The sequence below is a fragment of the Triticum dicoccoides genome, chromosome 2A (assembly GCF_002162155.2).
Source record: "Triticum dicoccoides isolate Atlit2015 ecotype Zavitan chromosome 2A, WEW_v2.0, whole genome shotgun sequence".
In the NCBI taxonomy this organism is placed as follows: Eukaryota; Viridiplantae; Streptophyta; class Magnoliopsida; order Poales; family Poaceae; genus Triticum; species Triticum dicoccoides.
Genome location: NC_041382.1, coordinates 116,397,206 through 116,408,983, shown reverse-complemented (window position 1 = coordinate 116,408,983; position 11,778 = coordinate 116,397,206).

Sequence of the window (11,778 nt, the reverse complement as noted above, 5' to 3'; positions counted from 1 at the left end):
TCGATATCATCCCGTTTCGCAGTGGCTATCACGCACTGCTCAGGCGAACCGCATTCGCAAAGTTCAATGCGGTACCGCACTACGCATACCTCAAGCTCAAGATGCCAGGACCTAGGGGGTCATAAAGTGAATGGAAACACAGAACGCTCGCTCCGCACGGAGGAGCACACTGCAGCCCTCGCAACAGAAGCACAAAGCATCCTTTTAAGGCAAACCACTAATTCGGCGATACAGCCCCCAGACACCTTCAAGCGAGTCCGGAGTAAACTGCAACAGGATCGCCTGGCATGTTCTGAGCTCGCCTAGCAATTCAGCCCCCGTCCCATTCCCAGTCAAGCGACGAAATCTGTGCCACGCGTACATAATTACGCACTGAAAATACCATGGACATAGGTGGGGGCATGATCAAGGCACGTCCCGCAATGCGGCTTAACCGCCCTAGGGGTTGTATACCTTTATCATTCTTTCTCTTTCATGACCTAACTCTCTGGAAGCACTTTCCGGCAGTATGATTGCCAGACACATTACGGGAAGGAAAAACCAAGGAGGCAAGAAGCTAAGACATACACGGGAACCCTTAGTCAGTACACCAGGGGCTTCCGTTTACCGATAATACGTCGCGAGAAGTCCGAACACTTTCGACAGTGCGGCACCCCGAACTTATAGCATTATATGCATCAGCTCCGAATCATGTCTTGGGTCAATAGTTGGGTTTGCCCGGCTCCCATGCTTTGGTACCTTACGTTCCGCTATATAGGCTAAGGTAGCGGTGGGAGAACTACTGCGATTGTGTCCCGGTTCTTCCGGACGAGCACCTCAGTAGAGAAAGCCAAAAACTGACTGTCATGATAAGGTGAGAGACTGGTTGCTGTTCGAGAGGTCTCAAGTCCTTAAATACTTTTTCCGCTTCGGGTGAGGAGTCGGCCTTGCCTGACTTAGGCATGTATAGCGCCCCAAATTCGGCCTTCCGAATACTAGGGGCTTCGCCAAAATTTAAAATTGTAGACTTCTATGGCTAAGTGAGAGTGATAAAGCCTTATAGTCCGATTGCCTGGTTCGTTGAGCTGAACACCTCCCTGGAAGGACCCAAAATTGGGGTAAAGAGTTCTCAGGTTTATCCCGAACACCCCTATACTAGTTACATGGGGGCAGAAGCCGACGACTGGCCAACTCTCAGATTTTATAAATGGCCGCACAGAAGGTAATATTTTAAATTAAAAAAGTGTCGCGTGGCGCAAATGAACTCGTTTCATATTACAGGATCACATAAGCATGTTCATTCAAAAATTACATCCCTGGCACATTCATCCGCCACAAGGCGGGAACCCTTCAGGACACTCTCATAATACATTTCAGGACAGCGATGCTCCTTGCCCTCCGGCGGCCCCTCCTTCACCAGCTTCACGGCGTCCAGCTTCGCCCAGTGCACCTTCACCCGGGCAAAAGCCCTGCGCGCACCCTCGATGCAAACAGACCGCTTTATAACTTCAAGCCGTGGGCAGGCATCCACAAGCCGCCTCACCAGACCGAAGTAGCTGTCGGGCAGGGGCTCGCCAGGCCACATCCGGACTATAAAGCCCCTCATGGCATGTTCGGCCACCTTGTGAAGCTCGACCAATTGCTTCAGCTGGTCGCTCATGGGCATTGGGTGTTCGGTCCTAGTATACTGAGACCAGAACAACTTTTTCGTCAAGCTCCCCTCCTAAGCTTGGTAAAACTCCGCGACATCTAGTACACTGCGGGGAAGATCTGCGAATGCCCCTGGAGAGCTCCGAACTCGGGTAAGTAAAAGGAAAGTTTCCTCCACATGCTTGCTTTGCATAATGAATGCCTTACCCGCTGCTATCTTCTTCACCGCATCAATCTCCTGGAGGGCCTTGTGGGCTTCAGCCTTGGCGCTCCGGGCGCTTTCAAGCGCCTGCGCTAGCTCGGACTCTCACGTCTTAGAGTCAAGCTCCAAGGACTCGTGCTTTTTGGCGAGAGCCTCGAGCTCTTGCTGCACCTCACCTACTCAGGCTTCTTGCTTCTCCCGCTCAATGCGCTCCTTGGCCGCTTTGTCTTCAGCCTCGGACAGCGCCTTCTTCAGGGTCACCACTTCGGTTGTGGCCCCTGGAAAATCCATGATGATCCTATTACTTTACACCCGAACTTCCTTTTAAATATATAGACAAAGGTATTGCTTACCTTTGCTCTCCTTGAGCTGCCTCTTGGTAAGGCCGAGCTCGTCCTCAGACTGCTCCAGGTCCTGCTTCAATGCAGAGACCTCCGCAGTACGTGCGGCAGTGGCCAGCAGTGAAGCCTACACATACACATAGACATATTCTGATTAGACTCCTGAGTTATCATTTGATCCTCTATTTGGCCTTTCTTCGTGAACGCCAAACAGAGCATCAGGGGCTACTGTCCATGCGGTAATATTTTTCCTATATTTTCATTGCTTACCTCAAAGCCTATTAGGTGGCTAGCACAAGCTTCGGTCAGTCCGTTTTTGGCGGACTGAACTTTCTCGATCACCGCACTCATGATAGTGCGGTGCTCTTCGTCGATGGAAGCGCCGCGAAGCGCCTCCAACAAGTTGTCCGGTGCCTCTGGGTGGACAGAGGCCACTGGCATGAGCGGCTTGCCCCTCTTAACGGGGGGTCGCCTGCTGGAGTCTGGAAGCACCGAAGGTTCCGGCACAGTGTTCGGCTGGGGGCCGAACTTGGAGCCCGTGGGAATTTTGCTCCCTTTGTGCCCAGGGTCCGGAAGGTCGCCTTGAGGCGCCCCCAGGACTACCTCCCCTTGGCCCGGTGCCTATTGAGACAACACCTTGACATTGTCCGTAGGGCAAGGGGTGGAGGCGGTCGGAAGTGAATCGTTGTTCATATCCGACGAGTCCAAAGAACCGTCTGACAAAGATACGTCGATATGGGCTCGGGACGGGCTGCATAATCATATTCGGCATAAGTAGAAGCAGTGCAATAAAACATACCATGAATTACTATGGTATTCAGATACTTACGACTTCGCCAGGGGCTTGTCCCTGGGGAACCACTCGTCGTCGCTGTGGGCGGCCGTTGTGGAGCAGTCCGGATGGAGGGTCCTTCCCTTCTTAGACCCTTTGACCTCCCCGGTTGGGTCGGCCTTCCTTTTCTTGTCTCCCCCGGATGGGGGGGACCTTCCTCCTCCTCCTCCTCATTTTCGTGGGAGGAGTGCACGTCGGAGTCATCGGACGATGAGTCCGATACCACCTTGCATCGGAGACCCTTTCGGGTCCCCGTGGCCTTCTTCTTGGTCTTCTTCACTGGCACCTCGTAAGGTGCTGGAACCAGCATCTCTGTCAGGAGAGCATCCGCAGGATCTTCAGGCAGGGGGGCTGGGAAATCGAGCTGCTCTGCTATCTTTATCCAGTCCTGTTAATGACATGGAAGCTTAGATCCCGCACATGATTTAAACCGGGGCAAATAAATACCCTGTGAGATATAAAAACTTAACGGATTGGCACGGCGCTTTGCGCTGAGTCGGCGGTCCTCGGTGAGGGAAGGAGGTACCTCGGCGCCCTTGAACAGCACCCTCCAAATGTCCTCGTGCGTCGTGTCGTAGAGCTCTCGCAGCGTCTGGTGCTTGGCCGGGTCAAACTCCCACAAATTGAATGCCTGTCGTTGACACGTGAGAATCCGACGGAAGAGCATGACATGGACCACGTTGACGAGCTTGATTTTCTCGCTCATCATGTTCCTGATGCAGGTCTGGAGTCCGGTCAGCTCTACCGAAGAACCCCAGGACAGGCCCTTCTCTTTCTAGGAGGTGAGCCGCGTGGGGATTCCGGATCAAAATTTGGGGGCTGCCACCTAGTTGGGGTCGCGCGGCTCGGTGATGTAGAACCACCCTGATTGCCACCCCTTTATGGTATCCACATAGGTGCCCTCGAGCCAGGTGACGTTAGGCATTTTGCCCACCATGGCGCCTCTGCACTCTGCTTGCTAGCTGACCACCACCTTCGGTTTAACATTGAAGGTTTTCAGCCATAGGCCGAAGTGGGGCCTGATGCGGAGGAAGGCCTCGCACACGACGATAAACGCCGAGATGTTGAGGATGAAATTGGGGGCCAGATCGTGAAAATCCAGCCCGTAGTAAAACATGAGCCCGGGGACAAACGGGTGGAGGGGAAATCCCAGTCCGCGGACGAAATGGGTAAGAAAAACCACCCTCTCATGGGGTTCGGGCGTAGGGATGATCTGCCCCACATCTGGCAGCCGGTGCGCGATATCCGCGGCCAGATATTCGGCTGCCCATAACTTTGCGATGTGCTCCTCCGTGACAGAGGAGACCATCCACTTGCCTCCCGCTCCGGGCATGGTTGGAGTGGTTTGAGAAGAGGAATGCGAACTTGGGTGCTGGAGCTCGAGTGCGTGAGAATGGATAAGCGAGGAGGTAGAAGGCGTGGGTAAAAGGGGTGAATCCTTGTCCCTTTATAAGGGCGGAAGAGGCAATGCGCCTCCCCACTTGCCTTTTAAAATCGCTTATTTCCCAGGCGACCGTAATTGATGGCACGGTTGGGTTAACCACATCCGTATTGATGAGAATCTCGTAATAAGGGGGACACGAACTCTGCTTTGACAAGACGTGTCAAGAAAACCGCCCCACGATATATGCAGTGCTGGTTGAGAAAAACGGTTCGAAAAATGACCGGGCCATGACATGATGTCGTGCTGTCAAACGTGTCAGCAGATTGGATTTATGGAAATGTTATTCTCCCTATGGTTGTATGTGGAACTTTTTTGCAGAGCCGGACACTATCCTTATGTTCAAAATCTTCTATGGAGTATTCGGAGGAGGAACCCGCCTTGCAATGCCGAAGATGATACTGCGCGCCGGACTCATCGTCATTGAAGCCTGGTTCAGGGGCTACTGAGTGAGTCCTGGGTCGCCGGACAGCTAGACTATATCCTTTGGACGGACTGTTGGACTATGAAGATACAAGATTGAAGACTACGTCCCATGTCCGGATGGGACTTTCCTTGGCGTAGAAGGCAAGCTTGGCAATACGGATATGTAGATCTCCTCCCTTGTAACCGACTCTATGTAACCCTAGCCCCCTCCGGTGTCTATATAAACCGGAGGGTTTAGTCCGTAGGACAACATACAATCATACCATAGGCTAGCTTCTAGGGTTTAGCCTCTACGATCTCGTGGTAGATCAACTCTTCTAATACTCATATCATCAAGAACAATCAAGCAGGACGTAGGGTATTACCTCCTTCAAGAGGGCCCGAACCTGGGTAAAAATTGTGTCCCTTGCCTCCTGTTACCATCTGCCTTAGACGCACAGTTCGGGACCTCCTACCCGAGATCCACCGGTTTTGACACCGACAATGATCATCACACTTTTATTTACTTACAACTCAACAATTACAACTCAATACTTAGAACAAAATATGAATCTATGTGAATGCCTCCGGCGGTGTACCGGGATGTGCAATGATGCATGAGTGACATGTATGAAAGAATTATGAACGGTGGCTTTGAAACAAATACAATGTCAACTACAAGATCATGCAAAGCAATATGACAATGATGGAGAGTGTCACAGTAAACGGAACGGTGGAAAGTTGCATGGCAATATAACTCGGAATGGCTATGGAAATGCCATGTTAGGTAGGTATCGTGGCTGTTTTGAGGAAGGTATATGGTGGGTGTATGATACCGGCGAAAGGTGTGTGGTATTAGAGAGGCTAGCAATGGTGGAAGGGTGAGAGTGCGTATAATCCATGGACTCAACATTAGTCATAAAGAACTCACATACTTATTGCAAAAATGTATTAGTTATCGAAACAAAGTACTACGCGCATGCTCCTAGGGGGATAGATTGGTAGGAATATACCATCACTCGTCCCCGACCGCCACTCATAAGGAAGACAATCAATAAATAAATCATGCTCTGACTTCATCACATAACGGTTCACCATACGTGCATGCTACGGGAATCACAAACTTCAACACAAGTATTTCCCAAATTCACAACTACTCAACTAGCATGACTCTAATATCACCATCTCCATATCTCAAAACAATTATGAAGTATCAAACTTCTATTAGTATTCAGCACACTCATAAGAAAAAAAATTACTAATCTTGAATGCCTAGCATATTAGGATTAATTTCCCAGTTTAAGTAAATTACCATGCTGTTTAAGACTCTCAAAATAATATAATTGAAGCATGAGAGAATAATAGTTTCTATAAAACAAATCCACCACCGTGCTCTAAAAGATATAAGTGAAGTACTAGAGCAAAAATTATATAACTCAAAAGATATAAGTGAAGCGCATAGAGTATTCTAATAATTTTCAAATAATGTGTGTTTCTCTCAAAAGTTGTGTACAGCAAATATGATTGTGTCAAACTAACAAATAAATACTCAAATAATACAAGACGCTCCAAGCAAAACACATATCATGTGGTGAATAAAAATATAGCTCCAAGTAAAGTTACCGATGGAAGTAGATGAAAGAGGGGATGCCTTCCGGGGCATCCCGAAGCTTTGGCTTTTAGTTGTCCTTAGATTATAGTGGGGTGCCATGGTAATCCCCAAGATTAGGCTCTTTCCACTCCTTGTTCCATAATCCATCAAATCTTTTACCCAAAACTTGAAAACTTCACAACACAAAACTCAAAATAGAAAATCTCGTGAGCTCCGTTAGCGAAAGAAAACAAAACACGACTTCAAGGTACTGTAATGAACTCATTCTTTATTTATATTGGTGTTAAACCTAATGTGTTCCAACTTCTCTATGGTTTATAAACTATTTTACTAGCCATAGATTCATCAAAATAAGCAAACAACACACGAAACACAGAATCTGTCAAAAACAGAACAGTCTGTAGTAATCTGTAGCTAACGCAAACTTCTGGAGCCCCAAAAATTCTAAAATAAATTTCTGGACGTGAGGAATTTATCTATTAATCATATTCAAAAAGAATTAACTAAATATCAATTTTAAAATAAAAATGGCAGCAATTTTTGTGAGCGCTAAAGTTTCTGTTTTTTACAGCAAGATCGAAAAGACTTTCCCCAAGTCTTCCCAACGGTTCTACTTGGCACAAACACTAATTAAGCACAAAAAACACAACCAAAACAGAGGATAGATAAGTTATTTATTACTAAACAGGAGCAAAAATAAAGGAATAAAAATAAAATTGGGTTGCCTCCCAACAAGCGCTATCGTTTAACGCCCTTAGCTAGGCATAAAAGCAAAGATAGATCTAGGTATTGCCATCTTTGGTAGGCAATCCATAAGTGGCTCTCATAATAGATTCATATGGTAATTTAATTTTCTTTCTAGGGAAGTGTTCCATACCTTTCCTTAACGGAAATTGGAATTTAATATTCCCTTCCTTCATACCAATAATTGCACCAATCGTTCTAAGGAAGGGTCTACCAAGAATAATAGGACATGAAGGATTGCAATCTATGTCAAGAACAATAAAATCTACGGGCACATAATTCCTATTTGCAACAATAAGAACATCATTAATTCTTAAGGTAAAGGCAGGTATAATTTATCCCGTTAAATCCTAAGGTAACATCATTAAATCTATGGTTAAATCACCAACATTAAATCCTAAGGTAAAGGCAGGTATAATTTATCCCGTTGCTGATAGTTAGTGGGTAAGTCATGTTCATTGTGTCCCTAAGAAGGGAGGTATTACTGTAATGATAAAGATGAATTGATCCCACAAAGAATTGTTACAGGTTATAGAATGGTAATTGATTTCCGCAGATTAAATAAAGCTACTAAAAAGGATCATTACCCTTTACCGTTTATTGATCAAATGCTAGAAAGATTATCCAAGCATACACATTTTTGCTTTCTAGATGGTTATTTTGGTTTCTCTCAAATACCTGTGTCAAAATAGGATCAAGAAAAGACAACTTTTACTTGCCCTTTCGGTACCTTTTCTTATAGACGTAGGCCTTTTGGTTTATGTAATGCACCTGCTACCTTTCAAAGATGTATGACTGCTATATTCTCTGACTTCTGTGAAAAGATTGTTGAGGTTTTCATTGATGATTTATCCGTTTATGGAACTTCTTTTGATGATTGCTTAAGCAACCTTGATCGAGTTTTGCAGACATGTGAAGAAACTAATCTTGTTTTGAATTGGGGGAAGTGCCACTTTATGGTTAATGAAGGTATTGTCTTGGGGCATAAAATTTCTCAAAGAGGTATTGAAGTTGATAAAGCTAAAGTTGATGCTATTGAAAAGATGATGTGTCCTAAGGACATTAAAGGTATAAGAAGTTTCCTTGGTCATGCTGGTTTTTATAGGAGGTTCATTAAGGACTTTTCTAAAATTTCTCGGCCTTTGACTAATCTCTTACAAAAAGATGTTCCTTTTGTTTTTGATGATGATTGTGTAGAAGCATTTGAAATACTTAAGAAAGCCTTGATTTCTGCACCTATTGTTCAGCCTCCTGATTGGAATTTACCATTTGAAATTATGTGTGATGCTAGTGATTATGCTGTAGGGGTTGTTCTAGGACAAAGAGTTGATAAGAAATTAAATGTTATCCAATATGCTAGTAAAACTCTAGATAGTGCCTAGAGAAATTACGCTACTACTGAAAAAGAATTTTTTGCATTTGTGTTTGCTTGTGATAAGTTCAAACCTTATATTGTTGATTCTAAGGTGATTGTTCACACTGATCATGCTGCTATTAAATATCTTATGGAAAAGAAAGATGCTAAACCTAGACTTATTAGATGGGTTCTCTTGCTATAAGAATTTGATTTGCATATTATTGATGGAAAGGGAGCTGAGAACCCCGTTGCAGACAACTTGTCTAGGTTAGAGAATGTTCTTGATGACCCACTACCTATTGATGATAGTTTTCCTGATGAACAATTAGTTGTCATAAATGCTTCTCATACTGCTCCATGGTATGCTGATTATGCTAATTACATTGTTCCTAAATTTATACCACCTAGTTTCACATACCGGCAAAAGAAAAAACATCTATGATTTAAGGCATTACTTCTAGGATGACCCACACCTTTATAAAGAAGGAGTAGATGGTGTTATTAGACGTTGTGTACCTGAGCATGAACAGGAACGGATCCTACGCAAGTGTCATTCCGAGGCATATGGAGGACACCATGTTGGAGATAGAACTGCACATAAGGTATTGCAATCCGGTTTTTATTGGCCTACTCTCTTCAAGGGTGCCCGTAAGTTTGTTTTGTCTTGTGATGAATGTCAAAGAATAGGTAATATTAGTAGACGTCAAGAAATGCCTGTGAATTATTCACTTGTTATTGAACCATTCGACATTTGGGGCTTTGATTATATGGGACCATTTCCTTCCTCTAATGGGTATACTCATATTTTAGTTGCTGTTGATTACGTTACTAAGTGGGTAGAAGATATTCCAACTAGTAGTGTTGATCATAACACCTCTATTAAGATGCTTAAAGAAGTTATTTTTCCAAGGTTTGTAGTCCGTAGATACTTAATGGCTAATGGTGGTTCACATTTTATTCATGGTGCTTTCCTTAAAATGCTTGCTAAGAATGACATTAATCATAGAATTGCATCTCCTTATCATCCACAGTCTAGTGGTCAAGTAGAACTGAGCAATAGAGAGCTTAAATTAATTTTGCAAAAGACTGTTAATAGATCTAGAAAGAATTGGTCCAAGAAACTTGATGATGCATTATGGGCCTATAGAACAGCATATAAAAATCCTATGGGTATGTCTCCGTATAAAATGGTTTATGGTAAAGCATGTCACTTACCTCTTGAACTAGAGCATAAGGCATATTGGGCCATTAAAGAGCTCAATTATGATTTCAAACTTGCCAGTGAGAAGAAGCTTTTTGACATTAGCTCACTTGATGAAAGGAGAGCCCAGGCTTATGAGAATGCCAAACTATTTAAAGAAAAAGTTAAAAGATGGCATGATAAAAGGATACAAAAGCGTGAATTTAATGTAGGTGATTATGTATTGCTATACAACTCTCATTTAAGATTTTTTGCAGGCAAAATCCTCTCTAAATGGGAAGGTCCTTACATCATCGAGGAGGTCTATCGTTCCGGTGCCATAAAAATCAACAACTTCGAAGGCATAAATCCGAGGGTGGTGAACGGTCAAAGAATCAGACATTATATCTCAGGTAATCCCATAAATGTTGAAACCAATGTTATTGAAACCGTAACCCTGGAGGAATACATAAGAAACTCTTTCCAGAACGTTTCAGACTCCGAAAAGGAATAGGTACATGGTACGGTAAGTAAATCGACTCCAAATCAGTTCTAATGGCAATTTTTCTATGTTTTGGAATATTTAAGAAAATAGGAAAATAAGAAGCAGTCCGGAAAGGACAAGAGGCTTCCACGAGGGTGGAGGGCGCGCCCTACCCCCCTAGGCACGCCCCCTGCCTTGTGGGCACCTCGTGTGCCCTCCGGACTCTATTTTCTTGCACGATACTTCTTTTGGTTGGTAAAAATTCATTATATAATCTCTCGAAGGTTTTGACCACCGTATCACGCAAATATCCTCTGTCTTTGTTTCGAGCTATTTCTGTTGGAAATATGCCCTAGAGGCAATAATAAAATGGTTATTATTATATTTCCTTGTTCATGATAATTGTCTATTGTTCATGCTATAATTGTGTTATACGAAAATCGTAATACATGTGTGAATATATGGACCACAACATGTCCCTAGTAAGCCTCTAGTTGACTAGCTCGTTGATCAGTAGATGGTTACGGTTTCCTGACCATGGACATTGGATGTCATTGATAACGGGATCACATCATTAGGAGAATGATGTGATGGACAAGGCCCAATCCTAAGCATAGCACAAGATCGTGTAGTTCGTTTGCTAGAGATTTTCTAAGTGTCAAGTATCTTTTCCTTAGACCATGAGATTGTGCAACTCCCGGATACCGTTGGAGTGCTTTGGGTGTACCAAACGTCACAACGTAACTGGGTGGCTATAAAGGTACACTACAGGTATCTCCGAAAATGTCTGTTGGGTTGGCATGAATCGAGACTGGGATTTGTCACTCCGTATGACGGAGAGGTATCTCTGGGCCCACTCGGCAATGCATCATCATAATGAGCTCAGTGTGACTAAGTAGTTGGTCACGGGATGATGTGTTATAGAACGAGTAAAGTGACTTGCCGGTAACGAGATTTAACAAGGTATTGGGATACCTACGATCGAATCTCGGGCAAGTAACGTACTGATTGACAAAGAGAATTGAATACGGGATTGATTGAATCCTCAACATCGTGGTTCGTCCGATGAGATCATCGTGGAACATGTGGGAGCCAACATGGGTATCCAGATCCCGCTGTTGGTTATTGGGCGGAGAGTTGTCTCGGTCATGTCTGCATGGTTCCCGAACCCGTAGGGTCTACACACTTAAGGTTCGGTGACGCTAGGGTTGTAGAGATATTAGTATGCGGTAACCCGAAAGTTATTCGGAGTCCCGGATGAGATCCCGGACGTCACGAGGAGTTCCGGAATGGTCCGTAGGTAAAGATTTATATATAGGAACACCAGTTTCGGCCACCAGGAAAGTTTCGGGGGTCACCGGTATTGTACCGGGACCACCGGAAGGGTCCCGGGGGTCCACCGGGTGGGGCCACCTATCCCATAGGGCCCCATGGGATGAAGTGGGAAGGGAACCAGCCCCTGGTGGGCTGGTGCGCCCCCCTTGGGCCTCCCCTGCGCCTAGGGTTGGAAACCCTAGGAGTGGGGGGCGCCCCACTTGGCTTGGGGGCCAA